This window comes from Vicugna pacos, chromosome 27, assembly GCF_048564905.1.
Source record: "Vicugna pacos chromosome 27, VicPac4, whole genome shotgun sequence".
In the NCBI taxonomy this organism is placed as follows: Eukaryota; Metazoa; Chordata; class Mammalia; order Artiodactyla; family Camelidae; genus Vicugna; species Vicugna pacos.
Window position 1 is genome coordinate 1659743 of NC_133013.1, and position 24933 is coordinate 1684675.

Consider the following 24933-nt stretch of genomic DNA (forward strand, 5'->3'; position numbering starts at 1 on the left):
AAAGCTAGAAATGGAGTCATTAGGTACAATCATAGGCCATGCCTTGTTCGAGAAGACTGAGGAAAAGCTCTCAGGACAGGAAACTACTTTTCAAACATGCATGATAATTTCTGCTGGAGTGAGGCTTCAAGGAATGTAAGCAAATTCAGCAGATGGGGGAAAAGATCATTATGAATTGTTTGAGTACCCCCTTTTATTTGATTGCAACAAAAATCTCTAATTCAATTTAAAAGCTTTTTTTTTTTTTTTGAGTACTGAATCCACTACTTTTCAACCTTGGCAGAATTCTCCATGAAATTTCCTTGCAATGCTGCTACCTAGGCCACCACTGAAAAAATATATATAGGCCTGAGGTAGAGCCCAGGCTACTCATTCTGTTTATGTACTTATTTTTAGTTCCACAGATGCTCAGTCAGGGTTGAAACCAAGGCTCTCATCTGTGCAAGACTCTGAGCTGAGCCCTGTGGTGGACTTACAATTAATGTGCAGTTCCTGCCCCCAAGGAATATACAAATTACATTTTGGTTATCTCAGGGCAGTAGGGTTATGGTGGCTATTATTTATGTTTTCTTTTTTTTTTTTTTTGCTTTTTAATATTTTCTAAATTTTCAGTAATTGATACATATTGTTTTACGATAGAATGAAACAAAAGAGTTCTTTTTAAAATACAAGAGCCTGAAATCTTTTTGTCTTCCCCTGTTTATTGTATATAAATCAGAAAATGTATCCACCAGTATCTATGACTAATGGTGTGCAGGTAATATTGCAGAGAATTGCTGTGGGCAATAGTGTGCTGTCTTTTAAGAGTACATAGATAGTTAGAAGGATGAAAGCTGAATTTACAAAACTTTTGAAAATTATGATTGACTTTGAAAATTGTAAAGGAGATTGTAACATTCTTCCTAAGCTGGTCTGTCCACCATGAGAGTTAGCCAGCCAAGAGTTGTCATTGTGTACAGAAATTGTCTTATTAAGCAGTGGTATTTTATAAAATCAAAGTCTGGTTCCCCACCTTGCTGGAGTAAAGAAGGCCCTTACCAAGGTCTGTTTACAATCACTAGTCCTTTTGTCTCTGCCAAGGGAGAAGTCTACAAAATCGTCGTCTTGCTGGGTGAGTTCTCTGACTTTAGTTTTCAAGCCCTGAAAGGGAAATTCTTTCAGAGCTTGAGCCAGGGAAAAATTTTCAAGTGACCTTCACTACTAGGATCCACAGGGACACCATTAAGCAAAAGCAAGACACAATCATTTGCGGAATCTCTGCTGTGGAGCCAGAGCATCACCAGGCCCTGCAGCCTCCAGAGGACAAAGGAGAAAGGGAACTCCCTCCAACGCCGCGGAGCAGGACTGTGGGCATGTTCACAGGGGCGCATCAGTGTGCGGTGGGTATCGCTTCGCGTTAGGATCTGGGTTCAGCAGCGGCCGCAGCGCACTTGTGCGGATGCAGTGACCCAGTGACCGCGGGGGCGGCTCTCCTCGCCGGCTTGGAAGGATTTCATCACTCCTTGTTTGCTGACCCCAAGTTCCCAGGCTGGTTTCTTCTTTCCTTCTTTCTGATATCCACTCATCGCTGTGGTTCTTTGGCTGGCTCGGATTTTGGCTCAGTTTGAAGGCAGCTGCTCTGGGATGGAACTAAGACACAGGTTTCTGCCCAGATATATTTGCCACACACAGTGCAGCTGCTGTAACAACTACTAATGCGAGCCTAGATTTTTCCGTTCTTATAACTTGACAGCCATGGGGGACTGGAGATAAAATGAAGGTGGTTTAAACAAAAGAAAAATTCAAATTACAATAAACCTCCAAATCTAATTCCAACATTAATCCCAATTGGTGGTAAAACGTTTTATTTTTATTTGACTTTGATCAAAGACCTAGCTAAATATTCTGCAGTGTTTTATTATATTACACTCAGTTTAATACACAAAACAAAGTGACATAAAAATTGTAGTAATTTATTTTGTTCACTTGAAATTTGCCTTATTTTTTTAAATAAAATTTTTGTTTGTTTGTGACTCCAAGTGTATGTATGGGTCCCCAACACCTTTCTTTGAAAAAAAATGTAAGATACAAAGACAGTGCCCTCACTTTGGCACTTAAATTATGAAAATGACAAAGAAATTACTCCTGTCAATAGAACTGTCTAAAGTGAAATATATTTTATTGACCTATATCTAAAGAACACCTAATAATCAATTATTCCAGTTAACCTGGAAGTGGGGAGAGTGAAGCCAAATATTTGGAACTGTTGTGTAGCACCTATTGTGTTTTTTCACCCAGTGGCTTCCATCTTCCATGGATTTATCTGCAATGATTTTCAAACTGTACAGTAGCATTTGCTCACCTTGTTTCATTCCCTTGCTTAAAAGCTTTCAATTGTATCATAATAATAGTAACTAACCCTTATTGTGGCTTACTATGAGCCAGATGCAATTCTTTTTATATAGTAACTCATTTATTCCTACAACAACTCAATGAAGCAGGTGACATTGTTATTCCCAATTATATATCAGCGAACCAAAGCAAAAACAAAGTGACTCAAGGTCACTTTGGGATTTAAATTCAAATAATTCTCACCCATAATTTTCACCACTTTTATTTCTGTCTGAAATCCTCCATTATTATGGAATAAAAGATAAATGCCTTAGCATTGTATATAAGAACTTTTAGAAACTGGTCTCACTGTTTCATGAACTCCTATTCATCCTCCAAGGGTCAGTCATCCTATACAGCTACTTTTTTCTTCTTTCTTCTCTTCCTCAAAGTGCCCACCACTGGTGACTTCTGTTTATCCCTTAAGACTCAGTAGGGGTTACTTCTTTATGTAGCTTTCCATTACTTTCATAAACAAATTTATCCCCATACTAGAATATTCATGCTATACATTCTTCTATTAGCACCTATAATACAACATTTTTAAGTATGTTTATCTCCCTTTCTAGAACAATCTTTTTCCAGCAAGGGCTTGTATCTATTAGTGTGTTGCTAATAAATTTAGTGGGTCAAAAATCAAACTTTTTCATAATAAGATAGAACAAAAAAATTACACAGTAAAAAACTGAATATTGATTCATAAAACTACTGTTTCATTGTGTATGTGTTATTATGGGTTGAATTGTGTCCCCCGAAAATACTCTCCAAGTACCTCAGGGTGTGACCTTATTTGGAAATAGGGTTATTGCAGGTGTAATTAGTTAAGTTAAAATGTGGCTATGCCAGAGTAGGGTAAGACCCAATCCAATATGTCTAGTGTCCTTTATAAGAAGAGAAGAGGCTCAAAGAAAGAAGGCACATCAGGGGAGAATGCCATGTGAGATCCCTACCAGAGATTGAAATGCTGGAGCTGCAAGCCAAGGAGTGCCAAGGATTGCTAGCAAACCACCAGAAGCCAGAAAGAGGCAAGGAAGGATTGTCTTCTACAGGTGTCAGAGGGAGCGTGGACTGCTGCCCACACCTTGACTTCAGACTTGCAGCCTCCAGAATTGGGAGACAATAGATATCTGTTGTTTTAAGCCACTCAGTTCTTGATACTCTGTTAACAGCAGCCCTAGCAACTAATACATGTGTGTCTGTGTGTACTGGATTGCAAGGAAATGTATTTCTTGCTGTGGGCCCAGTCAAAAAAAAGTGTGAAATCATTTTTCTAGATTATATATAATTCAAAGTCAGTAATTGCTTCTTAGGTTTTCTGTCTCTGGTAATGTGTTTATTGCTTGCCACACAAGAGCTTAATAAATGTTTGAAATCAAAAAGGGTGAAGTGAGAGGTGAATAAAAAGAAAAAGAGTAGGAGTAGGGAGAGAGGAAAAGAGGGGTAAGGAGAGGAGGAAAGGAAGGAAGGGAGAGACAAAGAAGATCAAGGGAGGAAGGAAGAAAGGTTAATTCTGTGCTGGCTTCAGGGAGGGAAACTACTCAATTTCAGAGCACTGTGGGGTCGATACAGAGAATTATAGCCTGATTTAGAATAGACTCAATGATAAAAGTACTCTGGTGATTTCCTACTTTTTTTTTATACTATTAGAGATACTGTGGTTGAGAACAAACAGAGATTTTTATGAAAATAATAGAAAAAGTTTAAAATTCTGCCCCATGCAAATACAATTCACTTTTACCTTCCAACCAATTCTGAAAAGTGTTTATAAGATGGAGTAATATTTAAAAGTCCTTTGATGTAGATTCCTCACATTGGCCTGGGCCATTAAGCACACAAAGGAAACTGGTATACAAGGAATGAGGAGCTGCCTTACCTGTTCCAGCTGCTTAAATATGAATTTTCATGCCTTTTACTTGAAACATGTTATTTCTCCTCTGTCATATTGCCTTTATTTATAATTCTACTTTAAAAAACCAATTATTCAGTGATTCAGAAGGCATACAGGCAGAAATAGTAAATGCTTGATGGTGTTAAAAAAAGCTTCCTGCAAACTTCTTAGGTTAAAATGGACATGAGTACATTATATATGCAAACACCTCCAGATAGTAATTTCCATTCTAACATCTTGGTAGCTGCAGAATCACAGCTTCTGAGCCATTTAATTCACTTCTAGATAGCACTAGGGTGCCAGTGCATAACAATAGAGGAAGAAGAAAATGAATAAAAATATAATATTCCATCAGGTTGCAGCAAGTAAGGCTTACTCCAAGTTTCATGTGATCTTGGTCATCTCTTCCCAAGACTGCTAGAATGAGAGCTTTGCAGGGGCTTACAAACTGTCTGCATTACTCTCCAACATATATTCATGAATGCACATTAGCTGCAATGATAATATTTTTAGAATAAATGCCAGGATATATGGATAGGTAAAGAATTTTTGTTCTGACTTCTGAGTTTACTCATATGAAAAACATTATGTAGGTAAACATAATAATGTAAATCACATTTAATTGCTTACATTGAACAAATTTCTAACTGAAATAGCAGCTATCTGAACATCCAGGATGGGTTATGTCTGAAGCCGTGCAGTGTCCTGTGCTGCCGTCCCACTCTGGTGTTCTTGATCTATACAGTTAAGATCAATTATCAGCGAGCAGAAGTTTAGAGAATTTCATTCCCTACAGGCATGTATTTCTCTACACCTTCAGTCTCAGGACAAACATGACCTAAAGAAATTAGCTTTCAGCGATTTTATAAACTTTAAAATCATAATTCTAGAAGTTGTACAAGGCCATAATTCACAGTGAGGTAAACAGGTGATATGTAAAGGGAAGCGAGCTTACCACTGGTTTACCTCTTTGTGTTAAAAAGTCTTTCTCATATCTTACTAGTCCAAATAAACCAGCTCCTAGGCAATCAAACCTCAAAAATCTTAATATTCCAATGAACTGGGAAAACAGTATCTTGTGTTGGGTTCTAATCTAGGACTGGAACTGAAGAACATTCAGTGCTTTGATACTTCTGTTAAGAGTCTCAGATATATTATTAAGTCTTCCTTGGATGAAAAGAGCAATGGGGAATCTATTAAGAAGCCAGCAAGAAAACTTTGAAATGGCTGATTTTTCTAGAGATTCATTATCAGCCTCATAGGTTGCCCAGGTCAAATGTCAAAAGTTAGAATGTGTAAAATTGCTAAGAATTAACTCATCTCTTTAGCCCCCAAAGATACTCTTCTACTTAAAATGTCTCTCCAACCAGAAGATTTTCCTGTTCTAGATTTTTCATCCAAATAGTCTCATGTGTTTTCTACCTAAATAAATGCTGATTTGATTTTCATTCATATATGCCAGAAAACAAATATGAAAATAATCTCTCTTCTACTTCTTAGACATAGCCAGTGAATTTATAGCAATCTACTGCCTCTACCATTAAGAGTGCTCATTAGCTCTCCTTAGAAAGAAACTGGGGAATCACAGAAATAATTTGAAAATAACACTCACGTGAATTATCTAAACAAGGTTTAGAAACTTGAAAGAAGTCAAGATAGTCACAAAGTGATTAAACAGTGAAGTTTTGGGTCTTAGAATCTAAGTTAAAACAAAGCACTCTATCCAAGGCAGCAAGAAGAAGGAAGAGCCAGAGGAACAGAGCTTCTGGTCCAACTAAGGAAACGAACAGCAACTACTTGCACAAGTGGTGTCTATGAGAGATGAGTGTTACGGCCAAGGGCCAGGCAGATGGGAAACACGGGACAGGAGTAGAGTTAGGAGAAAGGTAAGAAGTGTCCTCGGCAACTGTTTTTAATGAAGCAGAAAGGTCCTGAATATGAATGAGTCAAGACACCTTAAAGGTATGGTGAGGTCAGATAAGACCATGAAGATATTTGAAATGTATTTCCTTTATACAGATAGCTAACTATTTGAAATGAAAGATGTATTTAAAGACTGTCAAAAAGGTAATCTTCTCAAAGACAAGTACTCTATCTCTTTAGCCAGTCACAGTTCTTAATGATCATATAATATAAATAAGCCTGGGTGCCACCAAGTCCCAAATGGACTATTCAGAAGAACTTATGACCTCATAATCCTGGCCATGACTAACGACCAGTAGTGAACAATTCATCTAATAGAAGGAAATGAATTGTCTAGTCAGCAACCGATATTATGTTTCTCAAGAATTTCTATCAAGACTAACTATGCATAGTAGGTAGAAAGTGAACTGAAAGGCCCTGTGGATTCTTGAGGCCCACAGTTTAGGATATAGAGATAACTAAGTAGTGAAACTCTTTCCTCAGAGGAGAGTGGAGCAAAAATGAAGAAAGAAGCAGATACTTGAGAACCAGGGCTCCAGAAAGAGAGTAGCTTTGGTAGGGTTAATTTCAACCATTGAAAATAATTGCTTTGAATTTTTTCTCTTCCACTGATATTCACATCCCTTTTGTATTTGCTTGTTCTCCAAAATAATGAAAAATATTCTGTGTAATAATGGAAAAAGAGGGACATCTATTTCTTCAAGTCACAAGATGAAATTCAGCTGAGTTTTGAAAAAAGTTAAGCAGGAAAAAAATTACATTGTTTTCATAGTAAAAGAAAAAAATGAATAATTTTGCATCTGAATTTTTAGGTAAATACAAGATCCAAAAAAAAAAAATCGCAAACAAATCTTCTGCCTAAAAGAAAAATCTTTTTAATGATCTTGGGCTGCAGTGTAGGAAAGTCACAAAGGAAGAGAAGACCTAGTTTATCAGACAGCCATTCACAGATTCCACATAAAGGCTCAGAGATAAGCAATCAAATAAAATCATATTTATAGACAATCATTTGGGGCATTTCTTTCTTAAGGACAAAGTAAATAGTAAGAATCCACTCTTCTTACTCAATAGGAGAGAAAAATCTTTAGGAGAAAATGATGACTAAAAGCCTAGGGGTAGCATTCTATGTACAAGAGCAGCAGGCTAGCTGGCTCTCATAGCTGATGTCGTGCTAACCATGCCATCACAACGATTTTAAGAAAACCAATTATTTTCAGAGGCCATAGATTACAAAGGACAATTCGTATCAGCTTGAAAGAACCAGCAAAAAGAAAGAACTGAAGATGTTCAAGGTATTCTCACCTCAAAAGTCATTTTGCTTTGCTTCAGTAGAACAGATGTCTTTGGTGGTTGAGTTCATATGCTTATATTGGTAGGGTTTCTTTGGTGATGAAGAGGGACTTTAAGTGATCATAATAAATACTATGAGAGCAGCATGTGCATAAGGAATACTTTCCTTAACAGATATTCCTGTAACAAGGACAATTTGTGCTAATTCCAGGTATCAACGTTTTGATCAGAACACAGAGTATTCCATATGGATGTCATACTAATAACTAAACCTGGACGGATGATTTTTAAATCTGAATCTTTGAAAAGATATTTGGAAAAGTCTGAGCCTAATGCTGGCATGAGAATTGTATACCTTAACTTAAACATAAATGTATATAATTACAGAGAGTGGGTAAGGCTATGTTCTGTGGTGCTTAAGACAATTCAAACCTGAATTCAGACACAGGTTTGCTGAGTAATACATTCTAGCAACATGACCCTGGGCAATTTGCTTTCCCAACTTCCTTGGCTATAGAATGGAAATAATGAGAGTAGTTCCCTTATTACCTCTTGTTGGGAAAATTGTGGAAAAAGAAACCAATCAGCATAAATTTAATTCACACTAGGTAATCAGTACAATAGCAGGATGATTATGGTCACATCGCTCATAACAACATTAATCTCTAGCTCCTCCTCATTATGGATCTGCTCTGAACACTCGCTCTTGCGTATCTCCTAATTCTAACCATCACGGTGTTTTGATTGATTGATTGATTGACTGTTGTGGGAGGGTGGGGGAGGGGTAGACACTTTCAAGTAACATTAATGGAAAATAAAATCAGGGAAAGCACAGCTTCCTCTAGCAAAGGACAAACCACAGTGAGTCAACTGAGAATTCTTTGGTAGGAGCAACAACTGTTTCAGATTCTGACATGTTTTGCCTGAGGTTACGTCGCAGGTTAAAACTGTTTGCTGCTTCCGGTGGGGAATCTTTGGAAGTTTCTGTCTCTTCTTAGCCAGTGATTCCTGAGGATTACCTGTCAGGATCTGCCTTAAAGTTTATCTCGTGTCCTGATTTATTTGGCTATATAGCCAAGCAAAATATCTGAAGTGTATATATAACATTGTAGAGCAATTTAAAATGTTTTATTTTTCTAAAGCAAAAACCATTTTTCCTACTTTCTCAACACGCGTGCATGTTTGTTATATTATATAAATATTAATAGATATTTAAGAACTAATGTTTTGTTGTTTGTTTTGGGGGGGCTTATTTGCTTGTTTAAGCTTCATCTGTTTTCTTTGAGTTTCTTCATCTGGGCTTTTGCCCCAAAATGGCTTCCACTTTGATTTTCACATCAGATTGGTAGATGCCAGGAATTAGCTCCTAGAGAACTGTGGGCTAAATGCAGTCAGCTCTGGTAAGGCAGCACACCCAGATCCCAAGCAGCAGATGTTCATTACAAACCAGTGCCAAATATTTAAAAGCCATTTTGAGAAATTTAAGTGCTGCTTTAATGTGCCAAGGAAAATAAGACTAACTTTGTTAAAAAAAATTTTTTAGGTTTAAATACAAAAACAGCACAATAGCAGAACATATGTTGTCTGTTAACTAATTTAATCCCATGTGATCATACTACCCTGTTCTCAAGAACCCTAAAGGGATGCATTTAACTTACTGCTGTTCTGTTCTCATGATTCCTAATTCACTGACTGTTGTCACTAGTTTAACACTGTGGGCTGTAGATTCTCAGCTAATAATGCCCTTCAATATCTAGCTCAAAACACTTTTTAAAAATCCAATTCCCAAGTTTAGAAACGTCATCTCTTACAAGATAAATTCCAGGCCTGAGTAAGCCCTTTATTTTTCGGTTGGGAGAAGTGATGATTACATTGTGACTTCTCTAATACCTTCCGCATCCTGGGCGAGGTACTTAGTGAACTCTCCTAAGGAGTTTGCTCTCGTGTTGGTCCTCTCAGCATCCTGTTCAGTTTGCTCGCCATCTGCTGTCACTTTGGGGGCCTAATAATGCAAATTTTGGGAAAACATTTTTAATAGAGATGCTGAAGCTTGGGCTAGATAAACTCCCAGCAGCTGCATTTTCTTCCAAATATTACTTTGAGCCCAAACCAGTCTATGAGTTATCGATCAGATGTGCTGGAAATGATGCCCCATGCTCAAGTATACAATTAAACTTTGTTACCTCTTCCATTAAATGGAAATCAGAGAGCTGTATTTGGTCTTTTTAAAATCCTCATTATATGTAATAGCACAGATGAAGTGACAAAGCACAATGATTTTTGAAATATCTTTAAGGCACTACTGCCAAAAGTCTTCAGCGGATTCTTCTGCCTCTGCATGTTGCAGTTTTGTCCATATTTTATGTGCTGAAGAAGGAGAAGTGTAGCAGTGATCTCTTGAAAGAGCACAGGCCATCTGCCTCAATAAGCTTGTTTCTATAGATTTGGTTTAGATCAATACAGTAATCAAAGAAACAAAGAGGGGAAATGCTTAGCTACTAAGTAGTAAACACTTGTTTTATAAAACTCTATAAAGATCCAGTAAAACATTAAAAAAAGAATAAATGCTAACTTTCCCCATATGACATCACCAGAAAAGCTTCTGGTAATTACAGAACCATGTATTACTGTCAACAAAATAAAAGAGAACCCCACAACAGCTGCCTCCTCCCGAGGGGTGTCCTTATTTTGTTCCACCCTCATTCACACTGCAGGTACCACCTGACACAATGAAATCCATTTACTGTGCTCATAGATAAGGTACATCATAGTCAAATAAAAATGACATATATGACATTAAAAGTTTCAGATACTACAAGGCTTAGAGCACCTTGTAACAATAGGTCTGTGCTTCCTTTTCCTGTGTGTTATGCACATACTAATAAATATGGCTTCCTTTTCTAAAAAGATAGGGATAATCTAATTACAGATAATGAATCAAAGAATCACAAACTGCCTCAATATAATTTGAATAAGGTCCAAGTTGGCAGAGTAGTAATACTCTACAATCTTGTGTCAGAGTGCCTGCATGTTAGACATGCCCAGAGAATCTAATTTTTTTTATACATAAAGGGATTTTAAATAGAAGTTAAAATAGAACTAAATGGCCAGCATGGAACATGGTAGGAGATGCTGTAGGAATTATACTGCATTTTATGATTTCCTAGGGGGCAGTAAGAAGTTTAATTTACAAAAGTTTTCAAGGTTTTACATAAAAGGTAGAATATAAAGTTCAACTGTTATCATCTAATTTTTCTTTCTTTTTTTTTAATTCCAAGGTATTTTATGGGAAAATAAATGAGTAGAACTCAGTGAAGCATTGGGAGAATAGCCTCTTAGATAAATGAATTCTTTAGTTAATTCATTTCTTCTTTTCAACAATTTACTTTCCAGTAGTCCAGATGGAATTCTAGACAGAAGAGCAAGCTGTTTTTCCTCATCCTCACGGTCCAAGCCATGGGACACAGTGCGGTTCTCACTGACATGCAGGCCTATTGCAATTAAAGGCATTTCGTGTTCCCTTTGATGAAGTTTTCTTTCTCCCTGGTTTCCTGCTTCATCTGTCATTTGTCCAATATCGGGGCGATCAGCCAGAGGAGGAGAGAAGGATGCACAGTTAGCTGCTCGTGTGTGTCTTCGTCTTTATATACACTCAGTGATGAGCTCGCACGTTGCCTGGCAAGTACTCTTCAAGCCTCTGGAGTCTATCCGCCCTTCTCCGTGTTGGGATATGTATCCACTTGGAACTCCACCATCAGGTCTGGCAACTCTCTGGACAGATGCCTGTATCAGGGGCATACACATGGGGTGGGAGGGCGGGGGACGAGGCCCAGTGCATGATGATAACTGCCCAGGAGACTCCGCTGGACGGTGAGGCGGAGAGCGTGTACCCTAGGCAGTGACCAGCAGGGGGCCCCTCGCTACGTGGAGGGTTCCAACACCTCTTGCTTCTGTTTGGAAATGAGTTGAGCTTTCTTTAGAGACAGGTATACCTCTTCCTGAGGATCACACTAGTAGAACTTCCGGATATAAGAAATCAGAGGCTTAGGCAGTGGGAGATCCAGGATGTGATCTATCCAGACGAGCTGTCGGATTCGGAATAGGCAAAGGTGCAGGAGGAATTTGACGTTGCTGAATCGGGACACTGGGCAGAGTAGCTGCACTGGAGTTGGTGGCAGTCCTGGAACCCTGGATCTCAAGAAAGAAAGAAACTTCCATTCTTGGGGTGCATGATGGCTCTCTTAATGAACTCCACTACTGACTGACAGCGATCCTCAAATTTGGGATGATACCACAGGCTGAAGTTTCCTCTGCAGTGCTCCATTCTAGTGTGGGGGGCGGTACCCTGTGGTTGGAAACTGAGGCTCAGGATACGAGGATTAGAGCTGTCTCCTACCAGGACAGACCCATCGGGCTTGCCTTTCAGCTTCATCTCTGCATCTTCCCAATTCATTGGCCCCCAATACCAACACTTCTCCAACTCTTGAAGGCTGGCTGCCAAGCTGCTGAGTCGGGTGGGTAGAGGGGACACTGAAGGTGTTGCAGGGACTAGCTCTACAGGCATTCGGCTGCTCAGATGGGAGCAATCCGGGGAAATGCATCTAGGAGACTGAGGCTTCTTTGTGGGAGACGGGGGTTGGCTGGTGTGGAGAGGTCATGCCCCGATGAGAGATGTCCACGTCTACAAGTGACACTGTTTCACCTGTGAACAGGGGGCTGAAGGAGATTGGAGAAAATGCACTTTGAGTTCTTGTCAACCTGGGTTTCCCCTCCGAGTCCAGCTCCCGGCCTGCAGAGCCTCCCATGTCTGTCAGGCTCGCAGCTGAAGCAGCCCGCTCTCCGGAAGGCCTCCTGCGGCCCCAGCACCACCGCCGGGGCCACCGCTGCGGCTGTTTGTGCGAAAGAGGTGACTGAGGCGGATTTTGAGCGAGCCCTTCCCAGAAGGGCCCGTGAGCGGCCTAAGGGCCCAAGAGGGGGCGGGGGAGGTTGCTGCTGCTGCTCCCTCTACTCCAGCGCCCTGGAGGGACCAAGTCCCGCATCAGGAAGGGCACCGGGGTATTTCAGGGCCTGGGGGCTGCGGCAGCAGCCGGCCGCCCTCTCCTCCCTGCCGCGGCCCGGGCTGCTGAGCTCCTGGGCCTCAGACTCCAGGCCCTGCAGGACCAGAAGCGCATCGCTCGTTTCAGGGGGGTCCTCCCCGGCCTGCGGGGCAGCAGCAGGCGGCCCGGGCTGCGGAGGGGGAGCTGCGGGGGGCGGGGGCACGGGCAGCAGCCCCCGCCCACCGTCTTGATCCCCGGCCCCGCCGGCTGCCTGAGCCCCAGAGGCGCCGGGCCCAACGTCCGCTCGAGCGCCCCCCCGGCGGCGGGGCCTTGGGGTCCAGGGCGCAGCGGTGCCAGCGACACAGCGGTTCCGAGGGGCCGGGCTCCGGGGCCACCTCTGCGTCCCCCTCCCCCTCCCCCTCCGGCGGCTGAGCCACGCCGCGGAGCATCGTCAGCTGCGGCGGCCGGGAGCCCCGCGGGCCGGGCCGCGCGAGGGAGGGCGGCGGCGGCGGGCCTGGCTCGGGGGCGCCTTCCCGTAACCGGTACGAAGCGGCCGCCGCCTCCGCCTCGCCATCCCTGAGCTCAGCCCTGGGCATCGAGCAGAGAGACGGAGGGCGGGCGGCGGGGAGCCGGGCTGGGGTGGGGACGAGCCTGGCCCCCGCCGGAGCCCCGCCCGCCGCGACCCGGAGCGACAGCGCTGACGGCCGCCGCGGCCTCTGCCTCACGGCGCGGGCGGAGGGCGCGCCGGGCCCCTTGTGATCTCAGGCCGCCGCCGCCGCCCATGACCTAATTTTTCAGCCTGCAATTGTTATCATCACAAACAGAAGGATGAAAAGATAAGAATCCAATGGAAGTTTTAAAAAGTCCTCTTTATAGTTTCAGTACATACACACAATGATTTGGAAGATGTCAATCAATATATTAGAATGCTCTCAATTAACTCTTGTAAAATATTACTAATGGAACTATTTTCACTTGTAGGTTTGAGGCTCAGTTAAGTAAAGAAACTGTTTATACATACACACCACACAAATGTATACTCACATAATTTTTTAAATATTGCTTTTGAATTACCAAAGGCAACTGCCTTAGGTGTCGTCTCATCTGGACTTCACCCTATTCTGTAGTATCACTGCTATTTCACACATCACAGAACAGTGTGATAAGGGACTTGAACAACATTATGATCATTTTCAACATCTTAAGAATTAATATATCACCAGCACTAGTATCTCTTACTACACAGAAGATGTATATTATAATTTGAACTAAAATTTATTTCTTGCTTTATCATTATCTTATTTATATTACCCAAAAGGAATGCCTTACATAAATGTTCATACCCTCAACTTCACCAACTTGTGTATGCTCAAAGCATCTAATTTTTTTAAAGTAAATGTATACTGATTCACTCTCCTTTTCACATTCTGGATGGTGAAGGTAGTATTCACTGCCTCGACTTCCACTTACCTAGGTAATTTACACAATAACGTGTAGAAGTCCTCATTAACAAGCTCAGTACCAATTACCTGAGTCCTCCAACACTGAGATGCCAAGAATTCTACACGATAAGAAATAAGTCAAGAATGTTATCATCAGGACTATGCAATTAACCTCCCTGGCTTCCTTTTAATATATGAAATATGCCAAACTCTTCCCTTCTTTGGACCTTCTTGTATTCTGTTGTCTTTGCCTGGAATAAGCTTATGCTCAACCCTTTCAGTGACTGGATCCTTGTCATCCATCAGCTTTCAGTTTAGTAAGTATCTCATCTTGGGCAGCCACCCCCAGGGCAGCCAGCTAGGTTTCGGAACTTCCTGCAACAGAGCATTTTCTCCATAGCACTGTGATAATAGCAATTTAGAATGATTGCTTATGCACTGGCATACCTACCTGTTGGCTACCTCCCTGACTAGAAGGTAAGCACTAAGTGGACAGGAACTTGGTCGGTTTTGCTCATCACTTTATAACCAGCTTCCAGTACGATGCCTCACTTACAGCAAATGTTGAGTGGATGTTGTTAAATACACCACTAAACAACAATTTTCTAACTCATCTTGCCAACCCTGTTGCCATTCTTACTGCCTAATTATTGTCTGCCTTTCTAGGAACATTCCCAGAAAAAGCTTTGTTCATACTGTTGCTCCCTAACTCCTCTCTAATTGTCCAAAACAGATCCAGCCCTCAAGGTGGTTCAGTTCCAACCCTTTCTGTGAAGCCATCCCTGAGTATTTTGACACATACTCTCCTTTCTTGGATTTCCAAAAACAACCATCATTGCTATTATTTATGACTATTGTGGGCAATTATTTTGTTAGGCGTTTTGCCATCTAGTCTCAATCCTTTGGTGCTAGAGATAGGTCTTCTCTCTTTTTATTTGTCCTAGTGCCAGGCATAGTGCCTGATGAACTGTAGGGGGTCCAAGATGTTGGGGGATTGGTTGATATAATGATAATCAAACAAACTCTCCCTTTGAAGCTCTAAAGCCTGTTGGAGGAAAGAGCCATCCCTCTCCATGTGCCTTCCCTATATCATTCAAACTGGCCACATGCCTGGCGTTTTGCTGGCCAGTGAATGTGGATGGCTGGGCACTTTTCTGGGCATTTTTCAGAGACTCTTAGGGCATTTTTCAACTCTTAGGACGATGTTGCTTAAGAGTCTAAGCTGTGTAGTGCTCAGGCGGAGAGCCAGGTCAGAGAGCTTCCAGTTCCAACCAAGCTGCCTTCCAGTCACTGGCCTCCTGGTCATTCAAAACCAGCCTGCAACTGCACACCAAATACTGTACTAGGGAGGGTGGGTGGAGGTAGGGGTTAGGGATGGGCAGAAATCTTATGGCCAGCACAGTGCCGTCTAAGGAAAAAGATAGCCTCCCCTCTGCACAGACAAGAAGAGCTTCCTCTCTCAGCTGCACTCCAGGAGAGAAGGGGATGTGAGGTTCCTGGCATCACAAGTCATTGACTTATGGTAGTAGCATTCTAAAAGGTGGGTTACACAGTCAGGCTCAGTTGTACCTCAGACTGATATGTGTTCAGAAGGGCTGACAGTACTCTCTTGTGTTTTGTTTACTCTTCCTGCCTTGAGAGATATGTACAGAGCATGATCTCTATTGTTACATTAGTGAGAATGAAAGTATGAAGACGTTAAGGGAATTATCTGAACTCATACATACAGGGAACTGGGGACAAAACACACATTTTCTGTCTCACAGCTTTATATTTTGTATCAAACACTAGCTTATGTTTGGCTAACATCCACGAGGACTAGGAAGATAATATGGAAAAGTTAAGCATTCTGGGTGGAAGGAGGGACATTGCTCCAGCTTCTGTAGTTCCCTAAGTGCATAAGCTTTAGGTTTTACTAAATTAACACATTGAAAAATCTATATCAGAACACCATACAAATACATTAAAAAATTATGTCTCATTACACAGTAATTAAATTGAGCAGTCACCTTGTCAAAATCACCCATGAGAGACTCCATAAGGGAAGCCAATGACAAATGCACTGTTACCTGTGGGGAGTGGTGTAAAAAGCAAAATTCACAAAAATCAGTTTCACCCAGGACAGGCTATAGATAACGTTACAGATGAATGCTAAATACTACACGATAGGAGCTGTCTGATTAAGTTTGGCTCTTCCTCCGTTTTATTAAATTACCATCTCCATGTCTCAGCCTCCTTCTTACACAATATTATCTTGTCCTTTGAGTATCTGACAAATGTCTCCTCATTTATCCACATATGTGGCACGATCCTCCTCTCATGCTCTTAGGTTTTCTTCATGTTACACTCTTACCACTGTTCTGCAGTCTTCCCAGTGCTCCTTTGTGGGTGATACCTTACGCAGAGCTTTCCGTGTGTCCCTCTTACACCTTATTATCCTTTTATTTGCATTCAGGTTTACTCAACTAGGTTTTTTTCCTTTTATGTTATTTTATTTTATTATTATTCTAAAATTTTTAAATCCTTAATTTCCACTTTCACGTTCTTCTATCGTTCTGTTTCCAAAAGGAAATGAGAGCATAGCTCCGTTGCCTGTACATTGTCCACGGTCCCTGGGCTGGGGTAGGTCCCGACTCCTGCCTGCCGGTTGCTTCGATGATGTGGAGCACCCGGGGGCTCACATGCAGCCCCCCGGGAACGGCGCGGGTTTCTGGCGCCCCCTCCTTACTGCTGAGGTCTGGGTGTGGCTGGGCGGCCGCTAGGCTAGGCGCGCCGGCTGGGGCAGCTCCTGGGAGATGCAGCGGCGCAGGCGCTCCAGGTTCTGGCTGTGGAGCTGGATGTCGTTGTGCCCGGAGGCTCCCACCCACAGAGGCTCCACGGCCTTGGGGCAGCGCTCGTAGAGCGCCAGCCCGTGCGAGAAGTCGGCCACCTCGTCTTCCAACCCGTGGATGATGAGCACCGGCGACGTCAGCTTGGGCCCTTTCTCCATGCTGTGCGGTCAGGGAGTCACGTTAGGCCTCCGCGCCCCACCCCCGCTGAGGCCCCGCCCCCTGGGTCCCCGCCCCGCGCTCACTTGGGGAACGCGTCTAAGTAGTAGGTCTTCTTGGTGTCGGGGAAGGCGATGCGCATGCCCGAGGTGCAGCACCACCGTGGCACACTCATAGCGCGAAGCCAGGTCCACGGCGGGCACCGTGCGGATGCTCTGCCCCTACAGGATGTTGCTGTCCTGGCTGATGCCGTACCTGGCAGCGGTGGGGGCAGGATCAGCTGGGACACAACGCGCTCACACCCCTCCCACTGCCCGCCCTCCTGGGGCAGTCCCCTATTCTCCACGCTTAGGCTCGGCCCAGGACCCTCCCCTGACCCCCAACCCCAACACCAAGGAGGCGGTCGGACCAATACAGGAGGTAGAACCCAGATAGGTGTGAGGGGAGCTGGCCGACAGCCACCCCACTCTGCCGTTTCTTAGAGAGTATCTACTTGATCACACCTGGGCAGTGCACCTGTAAGGGCCCCACCCGCTCCTCCTGGTCATCCAGCTATCCCCACCCCTACACATGCCTGACCAGGGCCACATGCAGAACCTGCTTGGGACTTTCCTGTCTCTGCTGTTCTGAACTGGACAGCCCTTCCTGGTCGCACTGGAAGGGGGCGTGTCTTCCAGGCCCCACCCTCATCCACCCTCTTCGCAAGCTGTGGGGTGGCGATTGGAGGCAGCTGTATCCTCTGATGCCTCAGCGAGTTTGCAACCCCTCAGTGTCCCCATACCCAGTTAGGTTAGTACAACACAGGTGAGCAGGAACAACGGCTCCTGAGAGAAAATGGGTGGCCGCCACCTCCTTCTCTGGGCCCCTCCCCTACCAGTGGCCAGGTCCTGGGGCCCACACGCCACCCCAAGCTCCCCTAGCCCCACACCAGCACGGCTGATCCAGCACCATACCACCAGGTGCTCCTTCCTGACCACACGAGGACCATTCACCACCTTCCAGTGCTGGAGGTCTCTGTGGCCTTCCTCCCACACACCCATGACCCTGATCCCAAAGGAGCCTCTCCTCTCAGTGGCCAGGGAAGGGCTGTATCTCACCTGGGCAGCCAGACTGTCCATCTCCCTGTCCACCCAGGGGCCATCTGCACTGTCCCTGTCCTCTGGCCCAAACCCCCAGACAAACCTCCAGGCCTCGGGGATGCCATTTGGCCTTGTGCCCACTATCCTGGCTGTTCCTCCCAGGCCGGCTCTCTGGTTCGCTGTGAGCACCGCTGTGCCAAGCCCTGGCCCAGTCCAATCACCCAGCTCCAGGCAGGGACCCCCAGCTGCAACCTGGCCATCTCCACCTGGACAAACGTGGCAGGTGCCGGATAGTTTGGCTCTTCCAGGCCTCCCCAGCCCCGGATCATGGCCTGGGCCCAAGCCTCCCTCCCTCCTGCTTATTCTCAGATGTTGGGGCTGAGGGATTTGGTCTCTGGAGGTCAAGGCTGGTAGAAGGACCAACAGATGGAACTCAGAACTCTCATCCCTATGTGGGGTGTGATTCTGCAGTGACCCCCCCCCCCGAGCCAGCGGCGACAGGCTGAAGCAGCCGAGGTTGGACACATACCTGCACCATGCCACCCAGCACAGGTCCCCACTGCCAGGGGACCCCACTCTTAGGGCCTGCATCAGGGACTGCTAGGGCATCACTATGGCACCAGGGCCCCCGCCTCCCCAGGGCAGGTGGGCTTTGGTCCTGGCATGGGCTGGTCACTCCAGTGGGCCAGGCAGGGCAGAGCTGGGGCAGCCAGCCCTGTGGAGGCAGAGGGCGCAGTCTCCAGGAGGGTGGGGGCTGGGTGCGTCTCCCTCTAGAGCAGCCCGGGGCGCAGGGCCACACTCTGCACTCTGCACACGCTGGTTGAGACGGAGCCACTGTGCTTCGGTGAGTGAGCACAGGGGTGGAAGGGTCCGCCAGGGTCTGCATGACCAGGGCGGTGGGGTCCAGGGAAGGATGTGTAGACCAGAACACAATGGCCCTGTCTTGAGTCAGGCCCGTGGGTGTGTGCTGGACACCGTGCCCGCGGAGGACCCAGCTTCTGCTCACCGACCTCCCACCAGCCACCAGGTCTGTGCTGGGTACTAAGCTGCCCAAGGGAGCCTTCCAGGCCCAGAGGAGCCCTGCCCTCAGGATGTGACCATGATCCATTACCAGCACCTGACACAGAGGCCCTGCCCCACCTACCCCGCCCCCAAGAGCTACCACAGCCTGGTTGGGGGGTGGGGCTGAGCCCTTTCACACAGGCCTCACACACCACCTTAAATGAACTGGGAGGGGCCCACACCCACCCCTCTCCATCCAGGTGGAGCCTCCACTCCTATGGGGACCAGTGCCAGGCCCTGTCACCGCCTCCGCTCAGGCAAGGGGCTCCCAGGAGGGGCCAGCCCCAGGGAGGCTTGAAGCCCGCCCACCCACCTCCCCGCACTTGGCTGTCACCACACAGAGAACACACAAGGCCAGGCCTTGCCCTGTGGCCCAGGGTGGCCACAAACAGGCTCCCTTTCCTACAGGCCCACCCCCTTGGGCTTCCTCCCTCCCCAAGGAAGCCAGCCTGAGTGCCTGAGGGGCGCACCTTGCAACCACCTGGTTTCACCTGGTCTGATCACCTGTAAGGCAATGCTTGCCTGCCCTCCCCTATCCCGCTGCAGTGCAGAGCTCACCTGGTGCGCAGGGCCTGCTGGGCAGCATAGATGTCAGCATGGAGGCTCGGCTCGGAGGGCTTGCCCGCGCTCACACTGCAGCTGGAGTGGACCTAGGAGGTCAGTGCTTTGTTTTCTGGGGGGAGGTAATTAGGCTTATTTATTTATTATTATATTTAACAGAGGTACTGGGGATTGAACCCAGGACCTCGTGCATGCTAAGCACGGGCTCTACCCCTGAGCTACAATTTACTTCCTAGTATTCCATATCCAAATCAAACAGCATATCGTAAGAGAAGTCTTACTGCTTGGTAACTTGCAGGTTAACTGTTCTCACGTTGCTGACTGCAGAATAAAATAAAATTCTGACCCTGTTGGGAGACATGTGACAAGCCTTGCGTCTCTAAGGCAACTTCTGGATTCTACATGCTAAATTCCAATACTTGTGACACAAGTTAAAATTCTCAGATGGGCAGAGAAAAAGACTACATCTCAAAGGGCGCTTTTTCACAAAAATAAGACAGAAATGAAAATTGTATTTCTCCTCATTTATTGAAATGTAAACACAAACATGGCAGACTTTTTCTGAAGAAGATTTTTAAAAATTAAAACATTTCAGCCTAAAGAAGTCCATTTCTATATGGGCACAACACCTCCAATTCACACTTTATAAATCGCCTACATGTAGAGGAGCTATTGGTCTATGAGGAATTTACTCTTTCCTGGCTCATCAAAGGTGGAAAATAGGGTTTAAGGAAGAAAAAAAGAAAAAGGCCCAACAAATTTACACACACACACCCACACTTCCACACTACTGTTTGTAACAAATCTTCCACAGCAAGCAAGTCTCTAGATAGACCTGTGTCACCGAGGCAAAAAATAAAACAAAAACTACTGTTTTTTGTCATGCTATCCCTATTCAAATAAAAAAAAAAAAGTCTGTGAAAATGTCCATACCCTGTTAAGGTGCAAAGAAAGTAGCAAGCCATTTGGTTGTACGTGCATTGGGATATTTCAATATAAACAGAAGATTAAAAAACTGAGTTTTGGGGGAGGCTGTAGCTCAGTGGTAGAGCACATGCTTAGCATGCACGAGGTCTCAGGTTCAATCCACAGTGCCTCCTTTAAATAAACAAACAAACATAATTACCTCTTCCTCCCCAAAAAGAAACCAATTAACTAAATAAATAAGCTGAGTTCTTTGCGGGCAGGAAGCACTGAGTAGACACAACTCAACACCAGACAGAAGGCGGCTTTGCATGAAGTGAAGCACGTGGTTACTTCCTCCCCTGACATCTCTGTTTTCCCCACATAGTTGGAGAATCACGGACCCTAGTTAACAGGGGCGAGTGTAGACTCCAGGCACTAGTGACCCCCAGTGGGGTTGGTGTACATGGTGGCCCCGCATGAGGGTAAGTTGTCATTGACACTATGCAGTGACAGCAGAAAGCAAAATAAATTTAGTGTCTTTCGTAAAACTGTAAAATTCTCAACAGCTGTCCAGTCTCTGTGCTGCCTGCACCAGGCTGGATGGTGCCCACAGCCCCACCAGGGCCATGACATCATCTGGTCACCACGCTGCTGGTTTCAGCGTCGTGACCGTGTGATGAGGAGACAGAAGTTGGAAGGAACCGTAGCCAGGGCAGCAGCAGCAAAACCAGCATTCATGTCCCTGAGGGAACGAGAGAAAAGGAAATAACTAAGTCACCACTAACCGGTGTGTGCCCTCTTCTCTGCCCACTTCTTCCCAGGAGGACGGCTTTGTTGTCTGGCAGCTGTCACTCCTGGGGTTTTTTGGGCATTACTACGGGTGATGGTTCAGGGGCTGCGGGTGTGGGGCTGGGGCCCCGTAAGATGGGTTCTCCCTCGAAAAAGGAAGAGATGGGAAGGAGATTAGAGTGGTGAGGGGTCCTGGGGCTGAGTTTAAAAAGCATGCGTGCGGTTGGGGGGAGAGCGAGGCTTTTTAGAGGAGTTATGTCCTGTTTTTTGGAATCTCTCTGTGGAGAGAGTTGCTCTTGACCACTGTTCCTTCATTCACGACTGCACGGTTTGCTGTTAGGATGTACCCTCGGCTACTGTAAATTTCTGTTCATTCCAGTTATGTCTGTTTTTAGACAAAGTGCAAGCACCTTGTCTTTAACTTTCAAGGAGTCTGTCATTTCACACCAGAGGACCTTCACACCAGGCAACTTTATGTGAAACACATGTGGAGCCCCCAACAGTCACCAGTTAGTGACTGGAATGCAAAATAATTGACACAAGGAGGGAAATGCGCTCTGCTCCCATATCTGAAGGAAGACAAAGCAAAGTGAAACAGCAGGAATAAAATTATGTGGTTTGAAATCAAAATGATAATTTCTTGAAGCTTAAACAAATGGTTCGTTTAAAATAATTCCACTTCTTGTAAAAGTAAAAACTTCTGAAAGGTGAGATTGAGAAATTTGGAAGGAGACTGTGGGCCACAGGGGAAAAGGCTGTGCAATGAAGAGCATTCATAAGGCACCAGGATTTTCATCCTCCCCCCACAGCAGTAACTCCAGAGGGACTATTTATGCAGAGGCAAATTTGGAAACTAATTACAGGTTTTGGAGATAATACGGTAGAAGCATGCTCTGTCAGAAATGAAAGAATATATATGTAGATTAATCAGTCAAAATCCCTCATTTTACAAAAGAGGAAACGGAGCTATTCATTATTAGAAGTCTTGGAAGAGCTCTTAATTCTACCTTCTTTGTTCTTAATCTATACTAGTTGCTCCTGGTACAAAGTTTTGACACATATTCTTTCTGTTCTAGAATATCTTACCTAGGCTTACAGAGACAAGGTCCTACAGAGAATAAAAATTATTTTTCAGAAAATCTGCACCTCCTTCCCAAACTTCTCAGTGCAAAATGTTCTCAGATTGGGGGAAAATGTTAAATTTAGAAAAATGTCTAATTATTCATTTGAATAAAGCTATCAAGATGTTTTTTCACACAATTGTAATATAAAATAATTTCAAACCTTAGGTTTTTTTCTGATTCAAAAACATTATACACCTAAAAATTTTGAGAAAGAGTAAAAGCTTATGAAGAAAAGTAAGAGAAAATCATTTAGCATCCAACAATATGTTTTGGTGATGTTTCTCCAAATTATTATTACATTTACTGGAATAATTTTCAATATATAGGTTTGTAACCTATTCTATCATCTAAACATTATTTTAGGACTTTTTTCTATGCTGTTTAATATTCCATTTACTTCAATAACTGCATAAAATTTGATCATATGTCTATATCTGTGTGTGTGTGTGTGTGTGTTACCTCTGCCACCATCATTTATTCCACTGATTTGTCATGATGTATACACATGGTTGGCTTTAAACATTTTTACATGAAATCTTTTCTCTAAATTTTAAGGAATTATTTCCTTAGGAGATATGCCTAGAAATGCTCAAAATGTACTAATACTTCCAAGGGCATTTTGTTTTCTAAAAACCTTTGACCAATTTATAATCTGCCACCACTGTGTGAAGCTCCAGCCTCACTTCAGGTCTGCCAGCAATGAGTTTTTTTGTTTGTTTTTTGTTTTCTTTTTTTTTTTTTTTATGGACTTACTATGTCTACATGTCAGCTACTCTTTTAAAAAAAAAAAAACCTGGACAGATTTATTCTACTGAAATTGGCTCCCGTTAACTAGTATATTTAGTTGGAATAGCTATTCTGAGAATAATCCTTCACAAAGAAATTATCCATATCAGTTATTTTATGCCACAAAGTTATTCTCTATACCACTGGCAGGTCTAAAAATTCAAGTCGGTTTGTTCTTGCGAACTTGAAACACAATAGATCCCATAGTACATTGTTAATAAATGACAGCTCTGGCCCTGACCAAAACGTGTTGATTTAACTCCAAATGAACTGAAATAAGAGCCAGAATACGGGGAGAAAGAGGAAACGCTTCCTCCACCCACCACCAGCGCGTTTTCTGAACAGGCTGCTTCTCTTGGGCGTCTGCTCTCCATCCCTTCCTGCTTCCCTTCGGCACATCTCAAGGGGCCCCTCCCGCTCTGGGGAGGGCTGCCAAGTTCTGTGTAAGTCTGCAAACGGCCTTGGGCCGCGAGACTGGCTGTCGGCTTGGCCCACGGGGACCCTCCTTCATCCCGGGCATCTAGGCCCTGAGAGCAAGGCGTTCACTCCCCGTGCAGGTGTGAATGGCAGGAAGTCCTTCTCCTAGGACAAGTCCCAGGACAGGGCCTCTGGGGTTGGCAGGGAGCACACACTGAAGCCCCACCTGAGAGCCATGCTAGGAGGGGCCGTAAATTCAAGGTGGTGACCTTTCCCATCTTACACTTTGCAGATGACCAGGCTCCAAGAGAGCAGAGGGGAGCAGGTGCCAGAGGACAGCCTTGGGTCCAGGGCCAGTGGGTCCTGTCACCAAAAGCACAGCTTCCCTCCCACGTGGAGCTGTGGCGGGGCCTCCAGAACTCGGGGGAAAGCAGGCACCCTCTTCCCACCTCAGGAACGCACAGAGTGGGAAATCATGCCTTCGCGAGTTCCTGGTTTGCAATTAAACCCTCAATCTGGGGATCTGCCTGGCGGCGAGCTAAGGGGATCCAAAGTCCAAATGTCCAGGCCGGACCCCCGGTTGCTGGGCGGCCGCACGTGGTCCCCGGGTCCCAGCCTCACATCAGGCCGCTGCCTCCCGCCTGCGCAGAAGTTGGAGGCTGGGCGCGGGGCACAGGTGGGTTCTGGGCTCCCGGCTACCACGAGGGGCGACAACCCCCTCCCCTTCCCTGGGTGCGAGTATAGCGGGGAAGGGTGGGGGTTACAGGAGCCTGAGGGACGGCCTTTAACGGTTGGGCCCTCAGGGACAGCCCTCTCCCCCTCCGTCCCGGACCGCGCCCGCCCACCCCGCGCCTCCCCGCGCCCCCCAGTGCACAGTGCGGGGCCCCGGCCCCATCCGCGCCCCTGGAGCCCCAGGCCGGCGGTGCAGCCAGTTACCAGGGCGCGGAGAACATGACGCAGTGCGCGGCGCTCTGGATGCCGCGCGTGACCGTGCCCGTGTACAGGTGCTTGGCGTGCGGGTCCTGCCCGTCCCCGCCATCGGCTGGGGGGGACCTGTCCGACGCTGCACCTCCCCCCCACCCCCGGCTCCTGTGCCCGCGCGCCCCAGCGCCCGCTCCGGCTCAGCAGCCCCAGTAGCAGATGCGGGGCGGCCGGACCGGGCCCGGGGCCGCGGCGAGAGGAGGCGCCCTGAGCTCGCGGGTATCACGGCGGGCTGGGCGCGCTCTCTCCGCGGCAGCCAGCGATGTGTTTTATAGATCGCATTATTTGACAA

At 45.4% G+C, this 24933-nt stretch overlaps 2 pseudogenes; both read right to left on the bottom strand.

The window, feature by feature from the left end:
* Positions 1 to 10634: 10634 nt before the first annotated feature.
* On the bottom strand, positions 10635 to 13103 carry LOC140689812 (suppressor of cytokine signaling 7 pseudogene; annotated as a pseudogene).
* Positions 13104 to 16129: 3026 nt separating this feature from the next.
* Positions 16130 to 24137, bottom strand: LOC140689640 (alpha/beta hydrolase domain-containing protein 17A-like; annotated as a pseudogene).
* Between the last annotated feature and the right edge of the window lie 796 nt (positions 24138 to 24933).